General features: G+C 41.2%; 1 long non-coding RNA gene across 2 annotated transcripts; it reads right to left on the reverse strand.

Moving 5' to 3' along the window:
• Positions 1–587: 587 nt before the first annotated feature.
• LOC149985453 (uncharacterized) lies at positions 588–3,207 on the reverse strand. Of its 2 annotated transcripts, none has more exons than XR_016490884.1 (10): positions 3,015–3,207; positions 2,680–2,732; positions 2,312–2,370; positions 2,209–2,224; positions 1,770–1,814; positions 1,627–1,685; positions 1,452–1,510; positions 1,310–1,375; positions 1,148–1,208; positions 588–948 (listed from the first exon to the last, which is right to left on the reverse strand). It is a non-coding gene; the product is annotated as an uncharacterized LOC149985453 (long non-coding RNA). The 2 variants fall into 2 exon arrangements; XR_016490864.1 differs by having other exon boundaries at positions 2,174–2,224.
• Positions 3,208–15,305: the final 12,098 nt, after the last annotated feature.

Consider the following 15,305-nt stretch of genomic DNA (forward strand, 5'->3'; position numbering starts at 1 on the left):
CGAGTTTCCCCACTATTAATTACGAGTTGGATGCGCATCGTGTATTTTCCCAGTCGTTTGTGGTAAATACCACCTCCCACTTGATTGTGAACGCAGCATTCGAGCTGCGCATATTTCTCCGAGTATCCCTGACTGCAGTGTGCAAATCGAGGCCCGGCTCCATACGGGCGGAGTCAAAAGCTTGACCCCACCCACCTTTTTTTGTCACACTGAATACAAACACACACGTTTGCACAAGGCACACGTTCAATACAAACGTAATTCATTTTTAAAGATATTTAGAAATATTATTTAAAGTGGTACCAGCAGATGTGTTGTAACACTTTTTGCTTCATGCTATATTTGAGACAAGCTACTGATATTGTCGCAGTGAACATACTTGTTATGTATGTCATATACTGTTAAAATTGCATTGATAAGTGTTATAACTTTGTAATTATATTATTTCATTGAATACACACACACACATATCCTGATGCTATTTACTTTCCCGATGAGAATGGAAACAGACTATACCATATAGACAAGCTGAATGTGCTTTGTACTTTAAGTTATACCAGCTCCAGTAAAGAGATCAGAGACTCGGGTGACTTCTACGTCATCTTTACGAAACCACATAACACAATTAAAACAGCAGACAAAAACAAGGTTTGACCTCTCCTCAAAAATGGCTTCACTCCTGCTCCTCAAGAGGCAAAGACAGTAATTTTCTTGTTGTCAACTGCCTCCACATAGAACATCTCATAATCTCTCTGTAACATGAATGGTTCCTTGAGGAGAATATTTTCCTCTTCATCCTGGCCATCATATAACCGTAGTTCTTTAAGGGTTGTAATGAGGTCTTCCCCGTCCATCCCAATTACACTATGGAAAGAAACAATGCCTTTATATGTTGAGTTCGCACCACCTTGCTGCCTCTAGGGTGCCCCTTAGAAGAACATCTGCTTCCTTGAAGAAAAAGGAAGAATAAATATTAAGAGTAGTGCCTCATTGGGTGATCAAGACAAATTACACCCCACTTTCACAATACCACCATGCAAACAAAAACCACTATTACTAAAGGGGTGTTCAGTGATATCTATAACTACTCAACAAGTCATCACAACTATTATATCTTGCCATGCATCAAGCCTTCAGCATTACATACAGTAGACTACATAGCCAGTTCACAGCTCCCAGTTGTCCGTGCATTTTGTTTTCAGTATCATCTAGAAAGAAAACAGATTGTGGTCATTAAGTAATGTAAGGGAACCTCTAGGGATGCGTGTACAAGAATGCATCTTACTTTAGCTAATAGCCAATACAGTACCTGATCCTGTAGAGCTGGATGCTGACGTGACATGCTGGGGGGGGAAGAGGCATCTTCTACATCAACCTGAAATATATTGGAGGGAGGGTTTAAGACATTAAACATTGGTTTAAGACTATACCACTCATCATATGACACCTACCTGTAATGTGTTTTCTTTACGACCACCTTTTTCAATCTTTCAACCTCTTTTCTTCAAACCTTGAGTGAGTGAATGACATGCATTCAATATGAAAATATATTCAGGTCAGTCTGGCTAGTGAAACAAGTGATTTTAAGGATGCAAATTAAACGTTTTTATAATGTTCAAGACTTACGGCATGGGAAAGTTCTGCAGAACAAGGCACCACAGTCGCATAATTTGCTGCATGTTTTCCTTTGAAAAAAAAAATCACATAGTCGGATGGGGATCCCAAAAAACATATCCACTAGTGATGAGAATTTTATAATTTATACATACCTCAGTGAAATCTCACTGTGCTTCCATTGCAATGTACAGAACATACTGTAAGTTAAGAAAGAGTAGGTTGTTAAGTTTGATAGTTATAACAACAATAATGATAATAGTAAATAATGATACCACCCCCCAGGAATATATTTCAGGATGTAGAAGACATCCCCCCCCAAGAAGTCACAGTATGTCACATCAGCATCCAGCTCTGCAGGAGTTTGATGTATGAATTGTATGTCGTGTAAAAACTGTAGGAAATAGGTCAAAAAAAGTGTCAAGAATAATAAAGAAGAAGAAGTATGAGAAATAACAAGTGTGCTTTGCATGCTACAAGCACAGAAATAATAATATATTTTCATATGTTATAACAGAAAATAGGACTAATATAATATACTGAATAGCCAGCATCTTACCATCAAAACAAACACCCCACAGTTGTTTGAGAAACCTTGCTTTGGTAGATCCTGTGGTGTGAACGAAGTACAATTTTCAATACAGGAATGACAATCAAATGGTACAGTTCAGTGGAATCATTTAAAGGAATATCTAACCTGATCATCCACACCAAAAGTTCTCCAAGGTCCCAAGGGACAAGATCTGAGCAATGTTTCTGTGAACACAGTGCATGTGGAAGTAAAGAAAAAGTACAATTCAACAGCTTTTTATGCTCCAGCATGCATAACATTTTTGAACACAGCTGGAACTGAATTAGCCCAAGTATTTTTCACATCATTATGGATGTTGTTGGACCAGAAAATGTATTTTCGACTGCAAACCCCATTCCTCACATCAATGCACTCACATGCCAAAAATATTTCATTGGACACTGTTTCAAAGCAATGTGAATTCTTTCTTTGTTAAATGTGTTTAACTTAATTTTATTTATTTGAACAAGTTACAATGACTTTTCTTGACTTGCCATGTATGTTGGGACCAGGTGATTTCATTATTGTACATAGACTTGCTGTGTACCTAAGGGAATGGCATCAACGACACACATTTAGAGCCATCCAAACACAATAAGGCATACATTAAAGAAACACATAAAATCAACGATCAAATCGATTACATAACTGTACATGTAAAACTTGACCAAATAAGATTCCCTCATTGTGAGCAATTAGCTAGCTCACGTGCAAATGGGTGCTAATTAACTCTATGCTAACATTGGTGTGGTTGTTGGTCATATACAAATATATCACTGCACTGGTATAACATGAATATTACAAAGTGCATAATGACAGTCTCACTTACTTCATTGGTTGATTTTTTTATCCATGTAGGTTAGGTTCGATTAAGATTCGCTGACGTTGATGCCCTCAACGTTTACCCCAACTTGGGTGATCTTGAAAGAGACGGGAAGGGTTCGGGTTAAACGCGTTTCACTCCGCCCACATTGAGCACGGCCCGGAACTGCACACTGCAGTTAGAGGCTTCTCTATTCATCCTGCTCATGCGCGTGGAACAGAGAAATACCCCCCCCACCAAAAAAATATATATCAGAAATTCATAACACATATGCAAGAAATAACCGACACAAAATCAAATAAAATGTATTGGTGGTGTACAAAGCTTTGTAGATATTTTCGTGGTGCAGTGAAATCCTTATGTGTCTATCTCCAACAATGCAGGAATATCAATCAACAAGAAATAGAAACAAAACAATAAATATAACAAGAACAATAAATAAAGACATGTCAGAATGAGCCAAACCTGATCGTTTTGAAGAAAAATAATTATGATGGTTTTCGTATATACCATCGTTGTGCAGCAGCTTGCAACAATACTGAAAAACAATATGCCCGTAGAAAAACAATAACATAAAAGTCCAGAAGTCCAGAGAGGCCATATGAATAAAAACAGATATTCCCTCATTATGTCAAGATCAAGACTTATTTACAGTGGGGCAAAAAAAAGTATTTAGTCAGCCACCAATTGTGCAAGTTCTCCCACTTAAAAAGATGAGAGAGGCCTGTAATTTTCATCATAGGTACACTTCAACAATGACAGACAAAATGAGAAGAAAAAATCCAGAAAATTACATTGTAGGATTTTTAATTGAATTTATTTGCAAATTATGGTGGAAAATAAGTATTTGGTCAATAACAAAAGTTTCTCAATACTTTGTTATATACCCTTTGTTGAAAATGACAGAGGTCAAAAGTTTTCTGATAGTCTTCACAAGGTTTTCACACACTATTGCTGGTATTTTGGCCCATTCCTCCATGCAGATCTCCTCTAGAGCAGTGATGTTTGGGGCTGTTGCTGGCAACACAGACTTTCAATTCCCTCCAAATATTTTCTATGGGGGTGAGATCTGGAGACTGGCTAGGCCACTCCAGGACCTTGAAATGCTTCTTACGAAGCCACTCCTTCGTTGCCCGGGTGGTGTGTTTGGGATCATTGTCATGCTGAAAGACCCAACCACGGATCAGTCGTCCTGGTCCCTTTGCAGAAAAACAGCCCCAAAGCATGATGTTTCCACCCCCATGCTTCACAGTAGGTATGGTGTTCTTTGGATGCAACTCAGCATTCTTTGTCCTCCAAACACGACAAGTTGAGTTTTTACCAAAAAGTTATATTTTGGTTTCATCTGACCATATGACATTCTCCCAATCTTCTTCTGGATCATCCAAATGTTCTCTAGCAAACTTCAGACGGGCCTGGACATGTACTGGCTTAAGCAGGGGGACACGTCTGGCACTGCAGGATTTGAGTCCCTGGCGGCGTAGTGTGTTACTGATGGTAGGCTTTGTTACTTTGGTCCCAGCTCTCTGCAGGTCATTCACTAGGTCCCCCCCGTGTGGTTCTGGGATTTTTGTTCACCATTCTTGTGATCATTTTGACCCCACGGGGTGAGATCTTGTGTGGAGCCCCAGATCGAGGGAGATTATCAGTGGTCTTGTATGTCTTCCATTTCCTAATAATTGCTCCCACAATTGATTTCTTCAAACCAAGCTGCTTACCTATTGAAGATTCAGTCTTCCCAGCCTGGTGCAGGTCTACACTTTTGTTTCTGGTGTCCTTTGACAGCTCGTTGGTCTTGGCCATAGTGGAGTTTGGGGTGTGACTGTTTGAGGTTGTGGACAGGTGTCTTTTATACTGATAACAAGTTCAAACAGGTGCCATTAATACAGGTAACGAGTGGAGGACAGAGGAGCCCCTTAAAGAAGAAGTTACAGGTCTGTGAGAGCCAGAAATCTTGCTTGTTTGTAGGTGACCAAATACTTATTTTCCACCCTAATTTGCAAATAAATTCATTAAAAATCCTACAATGTGATTTTCTGGATTTTTTTTCAAATTTTGTCTGTCATAGTTGAAGTGTACCTATGATGAAAATTACAGGCCTCTCTCATCTTTTTAAGTGGGAGAACTTGTACAATTGGTGGCTGACTAAATTCCTTTTTGCCCCACTGTATATTAGAAGTGCCGATCCAAGAAGGCTCAAGGTCATTGGCCATAGATAAAATGATGTCATATCACGTTATATCATAGCTACTGTAGTACTGCCAAGAGGAAGGATCTTATGAGCTACATGCATTTCAATTGAACACCTTGAAATGCATTTGTTGTAAGAAATGTGCTATATATGCTGAACAAAAATATAAACTCAACATGTAAAGTGTTGGTCCAATGTTTCATGAGCTGAAATAAAAGATCCCAGAAATGTTTCATAGGCACAGAAAGCTTATTTTTGACAGGTATGGCATATCAAGAATGTGATTAAACATCATGATCATTACATATGTACACCTTGTGCTGGGGACAATAAAAGGTAACTTTAAAATGTACAGTTTTGCCACACATCACAATGCCACAGAGGTCTCAAGTTTTGAGGGAGTTTGGAATTGGCATGCTGACTGCATCCACCAGAACTGTTACCATAGAATGTAATGTTCATTTCTCTACCATAAGCCGCCTCCAATGTCATTTTAGAGAATTTGGCAGTACATCAAACCGGCCTCACAACTGCAGAGGTGGGTGCTGAGGAGTATTTCTGTCTGTAATAAAGCCCTTTATTGATAAAACCTATCTTGTTCGAGAGAGAATTACACTGTTCTCAAAACATCACGCCAATGTAAGCCTACACCAAACACACAGTTAATTTGAAATGTTTGTAAAATTCACAATGTGAAAAATGAATGGCGAAAAACCATTGGAACCATTTCCGTGTTGTTATGGGTACTGTGGCGGACTATATGGCAGACAAGTGGCTTCAAAGCCTCTCATCAGCTATCCAGGGTTTAAATACATAATTGGTCAATGACATTCAATTCAGCATTGGAAAAAAGCACGTTTACATTTGTTCTACCTGAGCAAGTCTGACCACAAGTCAAAGACCACTATGATGACACACCAAATGTGTTTCATGGATCCTTATTTGTCTTATTCTAATGTAATCCAAAAGTAACGGAAAGTAATCAGATTACATTACTGAGTTTGGGTAATCCAAAAGTTACATTACTGATGAAAATGTTGTAGAGGTAATTAGTAACTGTTACATTTAGAAAGTTACCTACCCAACACTGTTGCTTTAATCAGTCTATAGACAATGTATGACAGCAATCAATGCTATGGTTTTGTTTCCCTGGCACTGTTTCCACATGCTAACATTTTAACATGCCAAATCATGGGAATGATTTTAACATTGTTCGTGCGTCATGTCCAAATAATCCCTAAGTACAATATCTGAAATTGATTGTGAAGCTCAACAAAGTCACTTATAGATGATTTGAACATAATGCGCAAAAAATGCTAATATTTTGAATTGGATTTGTGCCACAAATGCTCAAACGTTATTTTGTAGAAACAGTTCCAGGTAAACTAAACCAAAGCATCGATATCTGTCATACCTTGTCCATAGCATGCTTACAGGTTAAGGAAACCAATATCTCATTTTGAAATTGCATCTTAAATTAGGAATTTAAAAAGAGAGAAGGTATAGCCTATACTTTACTTATTTAATTCTCAGACCTGCTGTTAATATACACAGCTTTTATTTAATTTATTACTATATATAAAAATATACTTCAGGTATTGTTTTATAATAGAACATATCCCTCTGCTATGCTTGATTTTTTTTAAATACAGCGTTTCAACTGTTTTATCAACAGATGAGTGAGAAAGCAGTCAACCACGGTCATAAAAGGACAACTTGGCAGGACGTCAAAGTAAACTGTATTATTTGTGCATGATGCTTTATATTATGTATTTTCCTGTTTATAAAACGGAGGAGGATTATAACAACTTTACAAGTGCACACAGCTGGCCGGTGCTTACATTACAAGTTTGGAGGTTTCAGCATCTAAACTACTGAGTTTTCCTGAGTTTGTCTTTTTTCCTCGCCTCACAGATGATGATTCCTGAAATAGGCCAACCAGTTTGATCTACTGCTCTGCTAACTAGCTAGCTAAAGTGTAGTTAGTGGCTAGCAAAGACAGAGAAAGGGGAGGTAACTTTTTTCAATTAATTTCAATACAGCACATGGATTCATCATGGATTGGGCACAGAAGTTCTCTCATCGCACTGGTGAATGGTAGCTGAAAGTGTCGGCTAGAAATTATGTGCAGGAGCTTCCTGCAGGAATATGTAGTCTTGCCGAGGTCTTCTCTGTGACTAATTTCATTTTTTTTTTGTAAATTGAGGGGAATATATTGATAAAACTCACTTTGTCGGAGAGATAATTACACACACGCCAAGGTAAGCCTACACCAAACACATACTTAATTTGAAGTGTTTGTAAAATTCACTGTGTGAAAAATGAATGGTGGAAATGCGATTGGAACCATTTCCGTGTTTGACCACTAGGTTTTATGGGTATTATGACACGTCCACTGTGGGGGACTATAACCACCTAATCAAGGAGCCCTGTGGCTGCAATGATCTCAATGCACTCGTGGGGCATTTAAGTCTTGAACGATGCCTGACAGGCAGTCCTTTCTCCCAGGCTGCGCTATCTACCAGGCTGCTTGCCACTCCCAAGACCACAGCCAATCACATGCACGGAATAACGCAGCAAAAGTTAGCTAGGTAGTCTTCTGTTATTTATGCTAGTTATTAGCTTGCATAACTGATATGTATATAATTATAAGGGACACTTAATGTTTTGTGGATAATATTTCAATTTACAGTGGGTGAGCTCCATTCCTGACAGTCTGATCAGATTCAATAGCAGCATCAGAGACTGACAAATCAGGATGCTGCTTTGTAGGCTCTTTCACATGTAAGGCTCCTTGCAGACAGCCTACAAGGCAGCATGCTGACTTATCAGCCTCTGAGGCTGTTATTGAATCTGATCAGCCTGCCAGGAATAGAGTGCACCCACATTTAATCGTAATCATAATGCACTTTCTGCTAATCTGCCTGCAAGCAGCTTTACCTATGAAACAGGCTACAAGCCAAAATCCTGATTTATCAGCTTTGAGGCTGAAATTTTATTTGATCAAGTCAAATCAAACTTTATTTGTCACATGCGCCAAATACATCAAGTGTAGACCTTACCATGAAATGCTTACTTACAAGCCCTTAATAACCAACAGTGCTGTTCAAAAAGAGTTAAGAGTTAAAAATATTTAACAAATAAACAAAATAAAACCAAAATAACAATAACGAGGCTATATACAGGGGGTACCGGTACCGAGTCAGTGTGCGGGGGTACAGGTTAGTTGAGGTAATTTGTACATGTAGGTAAGGGTGAAGTGACTATGGATTGGTAATGAACAGCGAGTAGCAGCAGTGTACAAAACAAATAGAGGGGGGGGGGGGTCAATGTAAATAGCCTGGTGGCCATTTGATTAATTGTTCAGCAGTCTTATGGCTTGGGCGTAGAAGCTGTTAAAAGGAGCCTTTTGGTCCTAGACTTGGCGCTCCGGTACCTCCTGCCGTGCGATTGAAGAGAAAACAGTCGATGACTTGGGTGACTGGAGTCTGACAATTTAATGGGCTTTCCTCTGACACCGCCTATTATATACAGTTGAAGTCGGAAGTTTACATACACCTTAGCCAAATACATTTAAACTCAGTTTTTCACAATTCCTGACATTTAATCCTAGTAAACATTCCCTGTCTTAGGTCAGTTAGGATCACCACTTTATTTTAAGAATGTGAAATGTCAGAATAATGGTAGAGAGAATGATTTATTTCAGATTTTATTTATCTTATCACATTCCCAGTGGGTCAGAAGTTTACATACCAAATGCTAATTTAGTGTAGCATTGCCTTTAAATTCTTCAACTTGGGTCAAACATTTCAGGTAGCCTTCCACAAGCTTCCCATAATAACTTGGGTGAATCTTGGCCCATTCCTCCTGGCAGAGTTGGTGTAACTGAGTCAGGTTTGTAGGCCTCTTTGCCACGCATTTTCAGGTCTGTCCACAAATTGTATAATGGATTGAGGTCAGGGCTTTGTGATGGCCACTCCAATACCTTGACTTTGTTGTCCTTAAGCTATTTTGCTACAACTTTGGAAGTACAGTGCCTTGCGAAAGTATTCGGCCCCCTTGAACTTTGCGACCTTTTGCCACATTTCAGGCTTCAAACATAAAGATATAAAACTGTATTTTTTTGTGAAGAATCAACAACAAGTGGGACACAATCATGAAGTCCCTCCGTCCCTCTAAACTTTCAGCTCATACAAGGAGAAGGCTGATCAGAGATGCAGCCAAGAGGCCCATGATCACTCTGGATGAACTGCAGAGATCTACAGCTGAGGTGGGAGACTCTGTCCATAGGACAACAATCAGTCATATATTGCACAAATCTGGCCATTATGGAAGAGTGGCAAGAAGAAAGCCATTTCTTAAAGATATCCATAAAAAGTGTCGTTTAAAGTTTGCCACAAGCCACCTGGGAGACACACAAAACATGTGGAAGAAGGGGCTCTGGTCAGATGAAACCAAAATTGAACTTTTTGGCAACAATGCAAAACGTTATGTTTGGCGTAAAAGCAACACAGCTCATCACCCTGAACACACCATCCCCACTGTCAAACATGGTGGTGGCAGCATCATGGTTTGGGCCTGCTTTTCTTCAGCAGGGACAGGGAAGATGGTTAAAATTGATGGGAAGATGGATGGAGCCAAATACAGGACCATTCTGGAAGAAAACCTGATGGAGTCTGCAAAAGACCTGAGACTGGGACGGAGATTTGTCTTCCAACAAGACAATGATCCAAAACATAAAGCAAAATCTACAATGGAATGGTTCAAAAATAAACATATCCAGGTGTTAGAATGGCCAAGTCAAAGTCCAGACCTGAATCCAATCGAGAATCTGTGGAAAGAACTGAAAACTGCTGTTCACAAATTCTCTCCATCCAACCTCACTGAGCTCAAGCTGTTTTGCAAGGAGGAATGGGAAAACATTTCAGTCTCTCGATGTGCAAAACTGATAGAGACATACCCCAAGCGACTTACAGCTGTAATCGCAGCAAAAGGTGGTGCTACAAAGTATTAACTTAAGGGGGCTGAATAATTTTGCACGCCCGATTTTTCAGTTTTTGATTTGTTAAAAAAGTTTGAAATATCCAATAAATGTCGTTCCACTTCATGATTGTGTCCCACTTGTTGTTGATTCTTCACAAAAAAATACAGTTTTATATCTTTATGTTTGAAGCCTGAAATGTGTCAAAAGGTCGCAAAGTTCAAGGGGGCCGAATACTTTCGCAAGGCACTGTATGCTTGGGGTCATTGTCCATTTGGAAGAACCATTTGCAACCAAGCTTTAACTTCCTGACTGATTTCTTGAGATGTTGGTTCAATATATCCACATAATTTTCTTTCCTCATGCCACCTATTTTGTGAAGTGCACCAGTCCCTCCTGCGCAAAGCACCCCCACAACATGATGCAGCCAACCCCGTGCTTCACGGTTGGGATGGTGTTCTTCGGATTGCAAGCCTCCCCCTTTTTCCTCCAAACATAACGATGGTAATTATGGCCAAACAGTTCTAATTTTGTTTCATCAGACCAGAGGACATTTCTCAAAAAAGTCTGATCTTTGTCCCCATGTGCAGTTGCAAACCGTAGTCTGGCTTTTTTAAATAGCGGTTTTGGAGCAGTGTCTTCTTCCTTGCTGAGCGGGCTTTCAGGTTATGTCGATATAGGACTCGTTTAACTATGGATATAGATACTTTTGTACCTGTTTCCTTCAGCATCTTCAGAAGGTCCTTTGCTGTTGTTCTGGGATTGATTTGCACTTTTCACACCAAAGTACTTTCATCTCTAGGAGACAGAACGAGTCTCCTTCCTGAGCGGTACGACGGCTGAAGGGTCCCATGGTGTTTATACTTGCATACTATTGTTTGTACAGATGAACGTGGTACCTTCAGGCATTTGAAAATTGATCACAAGGATGAACCAGACTTGTGGAGGTCTACAATTTTTTTTTCTGAGGTCTTGGCTGATTTCTCTTGATTTTGCCATGATGTCAAGCAAAGGGGCACTGATTTTGAAGGTAGGCCTTGAAATACATCCACAGGTACACCTCCAATTGATTGACTAAAATGATGTAAATTAGCCTATCAGAAGCTTCTAAAGCCATGACATCATTTTCTGGAATTTTCCAAGCTGTTTAAAGGCACAGTCAACTTAGTGTATGTAACTTCTGACCCACTGGAATTGTGATACAGTGAATTATAAGTGAAATAATATATCTGTAAACAATTGTTAGAAAAATTACTTGTGTCATGCACAAAGTAGATGTCCTAACCGACTTGCCAAAACTATAGTTTGCTAACAAGACATTTGTGGAGTGTTGGAAAAACTAGTTTTAATGATTCCAACCTAAGTATATGTAAACTTTCAACTTCAACTGTAGGTCCTGGATGGCAGGAAGTACCCAGTGATGTACTGGGCCGTACGCACAACCCTCTGTTGTGCCTTGCGGTCAGATGCCAAGCAGTTGCCATACCAGGCAGTGATGCAACCGGTCAGGATGCCCTCGATGGTGCAGCTGTAGAACTTTTTAAAGTTCTGGGGACCCATGCCAAATCTTTTCAGTCTCCTGAGGGGGAAAAGGTTTTGTCGTGCCCTCTTCACGACTGTCTTGGTGTGTGTGGACCATGATAGTTTGTTGGTGATGTGGACACCAAGGAACTTGAAACTCTCGACCTGCTCCACTACAGCCCTTTCGATGTTAATGGGGGCCTTTTCAGCCTGCCTTTTCCTGTAGTCCACGATCAGCTTCTTTGTCTTTGTCACTGCCAGTTCTCTGACCTCCTCCCTATATGCCGCCTCATTGTTGTCGGTGATCAGGCCTACCACTGTTGTGTTGTCAGCAAACTTAATGATGGTGTTGGAGTCGTGTCTGGCTATGCAGTCACTGGTGAACAGGGAGTACAGGCGGGGAATAAGTACACACCCCTGAGAGGCCACAGTGTTGAGGACCAGTGTGTCTAATGTGTTGTTGCCTACCCTTACCACCTGGGGGCAGCCCATCAGTAAGTCCAGGATCCAGTTGCAGAGGGAGGTGTTTAGTCCCAGGGTCTTTAGCTTAGTAACAAGCTTTTTGGGCACTATGGTGTTGAACGCTGAGCTGTAGTCAATGAACAGCATTCTCACATAGTATGTTCCATTTGTCCAGGTGGGAAAGGGCAGTGTGGAGTGCAATAGAGATTGCATCATCTGAGGATCTGTTGGGGCGGTATGCGAATTTGAGTGGGTCTAGGGTATCCGGGATGATGCTGTTGATGTGAGCCAAGACCAGTCTTTCAAAGCACTTCATGGCTATGGACGTAAGTGCTACAGGGCGTTAATCATTTAGGTAGGTTACCTTCGCTTCCTTATGCACAGGGACTATGGCTGTCTACTTGAAACATGTAGGTATTACAGACTCGGTCAAGGAGAGGTTGAAAATATCAGTGAAGGCACTTGCCAGTTGGTCCGCGCATGCTTGAGTACACGTCCTGGTAATCCGTCTGGCCCCGCGGCTTTGTGAATGTTGACCTGTTTAAAGGTCTTGCTCACATCGGCTACCGAGAGCGTTATCACACAGCCATCCAGAACAGCTGGTGCTCTTGTGCATGCTTCAGTGTTGCTTGCATCGAAGCGAGCATAAAAGGCGTTTAGCTCATCTGGTAGACTCGCAGGACTGGGCAGCTCGCGTCTGGGTTTCCCTTTGTAGTCCGTAATAGTTTTCAAGCCCTACCACATCCGACGAACGTCAGAGCCGGTGTAGTAGGATTCAATCTTAATCCTTTATTAATGTTTTGCTTGTTTGATGGTTCATCTGAGGGCATAGTGGGATTTCTTATAAGCGTCCAGATTACTGTCCCGCTCCTTGAAAGCGGCAGCTGTAGCCTTTAGCTCGATGCGGATGTTGCCTGTAATCCATGGCTTCTGGTTGGGATATGTACATATGGTCACTGTGGGGACGATGCCGTCGATGCACATATTGATGAAGCCGATGACTGAGGCTTCATCAATGCAATTGGATGAATCCCGGAACATATTCCAGTGTGTGTTAGCAAAACAGTCCTGTAGCGTGGCAACCGCGTCATCTAACCACTTCCGTATTGAGCTGGTACTGGTACTTCCTGCTTTAGTTTTTGCTTGTATGCAGGAATCAGGAGGATAGAATTATGGACAGATTTGCCAAATGGAGGGCGGGGGAGAGCTTTGTATGCATCTCTGTATGTGGAGTGAAGGTGATCTAGAGTCCCCGGTCACTAGAGGCGCCGCTTCTGCATGAGCATTTTCTTGTTTGCTTATGGCCTTATAGAGTTGGTTGAGTGCTGTCTTTGTGTCAGCATCGGTCTGTGGTGGTAAATCGACGGCTACGAATAATATAGATGAGTACTTGCTTGGTAGATATTGTGGTCTACAGCCTCTCATAAGGTACTCTACCTCAGGCGAGCAATACCTCGAGACTTCTTGAATGTTAGACATTGCGCACCAGTTGTTATTGACAAATAGAAACACACCCTTAGGCCTCCCGAGTGGCGTAGTGGTCTACGGCACTGTATCGCACGAGAGATCTTGGTTTGAGTCCAGGCTCTGTCGCAGCCGGCTGCGACCAGGAGACCCATGGGGCGGTACACAATTAGCCCAGCGCCGTCCGGGTTAGGGGAGGGTTTGGCCGGCAGGGATGTTCTTGTCCCATCGCGCACTAGCAACTCCTGTGGCAGGCTGGGTGCAATGCCCACTGACACGGTCACCAGGTGTATGGTGTTTCCTCTGACACATTGGTGCGGCTGGCTTCCGGGTTAAGCGGGCAATGTGTCAAAAAGCAGTGCGGCTTGGCTGGGTTGTGTTTCGGAGGACGCACAGCTCTTGGCCTTCACCTCTCCAGAGTCCGTTTGGGAGTTGCAGCAATGGGACAAGACTGTAACTACTAATTGGATACCACGAAATTGGGGAGAAAAAAAACAATATAATATAAATATGTATATATATATATTAAAAAAAAGACACACCCCACCCCTTGTCTTACCAGACACAGCTTCTCTGTTCTGCCGGTGCATGGAAAATCCCGCCAGCTCTATATTATCTGTGTCGTCTTCAGCCATGACTCGGTGAAACATAAGATATTACAGTTTTAATGTCCCGTTGGTAGGATAATCTTAATCGTAGGTCATCAATTGTATTTTCCAATGATTGTATGTTAGCCAGTAGAACAGATGGCAGTGGGAGTTTACTCACTCGCCTACGGATTCTCAGAAGGCAGCCCGACCTGCGCCCCCTTTTCCTCCCTCTTTTCTTCACGCAAATGATCGGGATTTGGGCCTGTTCACGGGAAAGCAGTATATCCTTCTCTTCAGACTTGCTAAAGGAAAAAGCTTCTTCCAGTTTGAGGTAAGTAATCACTGTTCTGATGTCCAGAAGTTATTTTCAATCATAAGAGACGGTAGCAGCAACATTATGTACGAAAACTAGTTACAAACTAACAAAATAGCCATCAACTTTGGCGCCATCAGATGCACGATAACCACCTCATCAAAGAGCCCTGTGGCTGTGTTGATAACAATGTGCTTGTAGGGCAAATATTATCCATAAAACATGAAGTGTCCCTTACAATTATACACATATCAGTTACGCAAGCTAAAAAAAAGCATTGATAATAAACAAGCTAGTTAGCTATCTAGGTAACACAACTACCTACCTAACTAGCTAACTAGCTCACTCACTCACAAGACTAGCCAAGTTAGCTGCATTGCTTGCATGCGATTGGCTGTGGTCTTGGGGGTGGCACACAGCCTGAGAGACAGAGATGCCTGTCAGGCATCGTTCAGGGCTTAAATGCCCCACCAGGTCTTACTTAGCTCTTTCACAAGCTCTTAGCTCAAGGTAAGGACATTTAGCTTGCAAACATTCTAACTTATAAACTGATAATGAGCTCCAAACACAAATTAAAGCATGATGTTAGCATGAAATGTGCCATCCCTTAGTGTAGCAATAATAAAATCACTCCTATTTCTAGGGTGTTTCGATTGTGTGCAAGTTGGATTGAACAGAATCTCTGAGTGTTTGTCAGGTACAGGGGAAGTGCACTAAGACCAATCCTTAGAAGTATTGAGTAAAATCAAATACGTTTTGAGATTTTTCTTTGAAT

The sequence above is a fragment of the Oncorhynchus mykiss genome, chromosome 1 (genome assembly GCF_057628025.1).
Source record: "Oncorhynchus mykiss isolate SJ-2025 chromosome 1, ASM5762802v1, whole genome shotgun sequence".
Classification (NCBI taxonomy): Eukaryota; Metazoa; Chordata; class Actinopteri; order Salmoniformes; family Salmonidae; genus Oncorhynchus; species Oncorhynchus mykiss.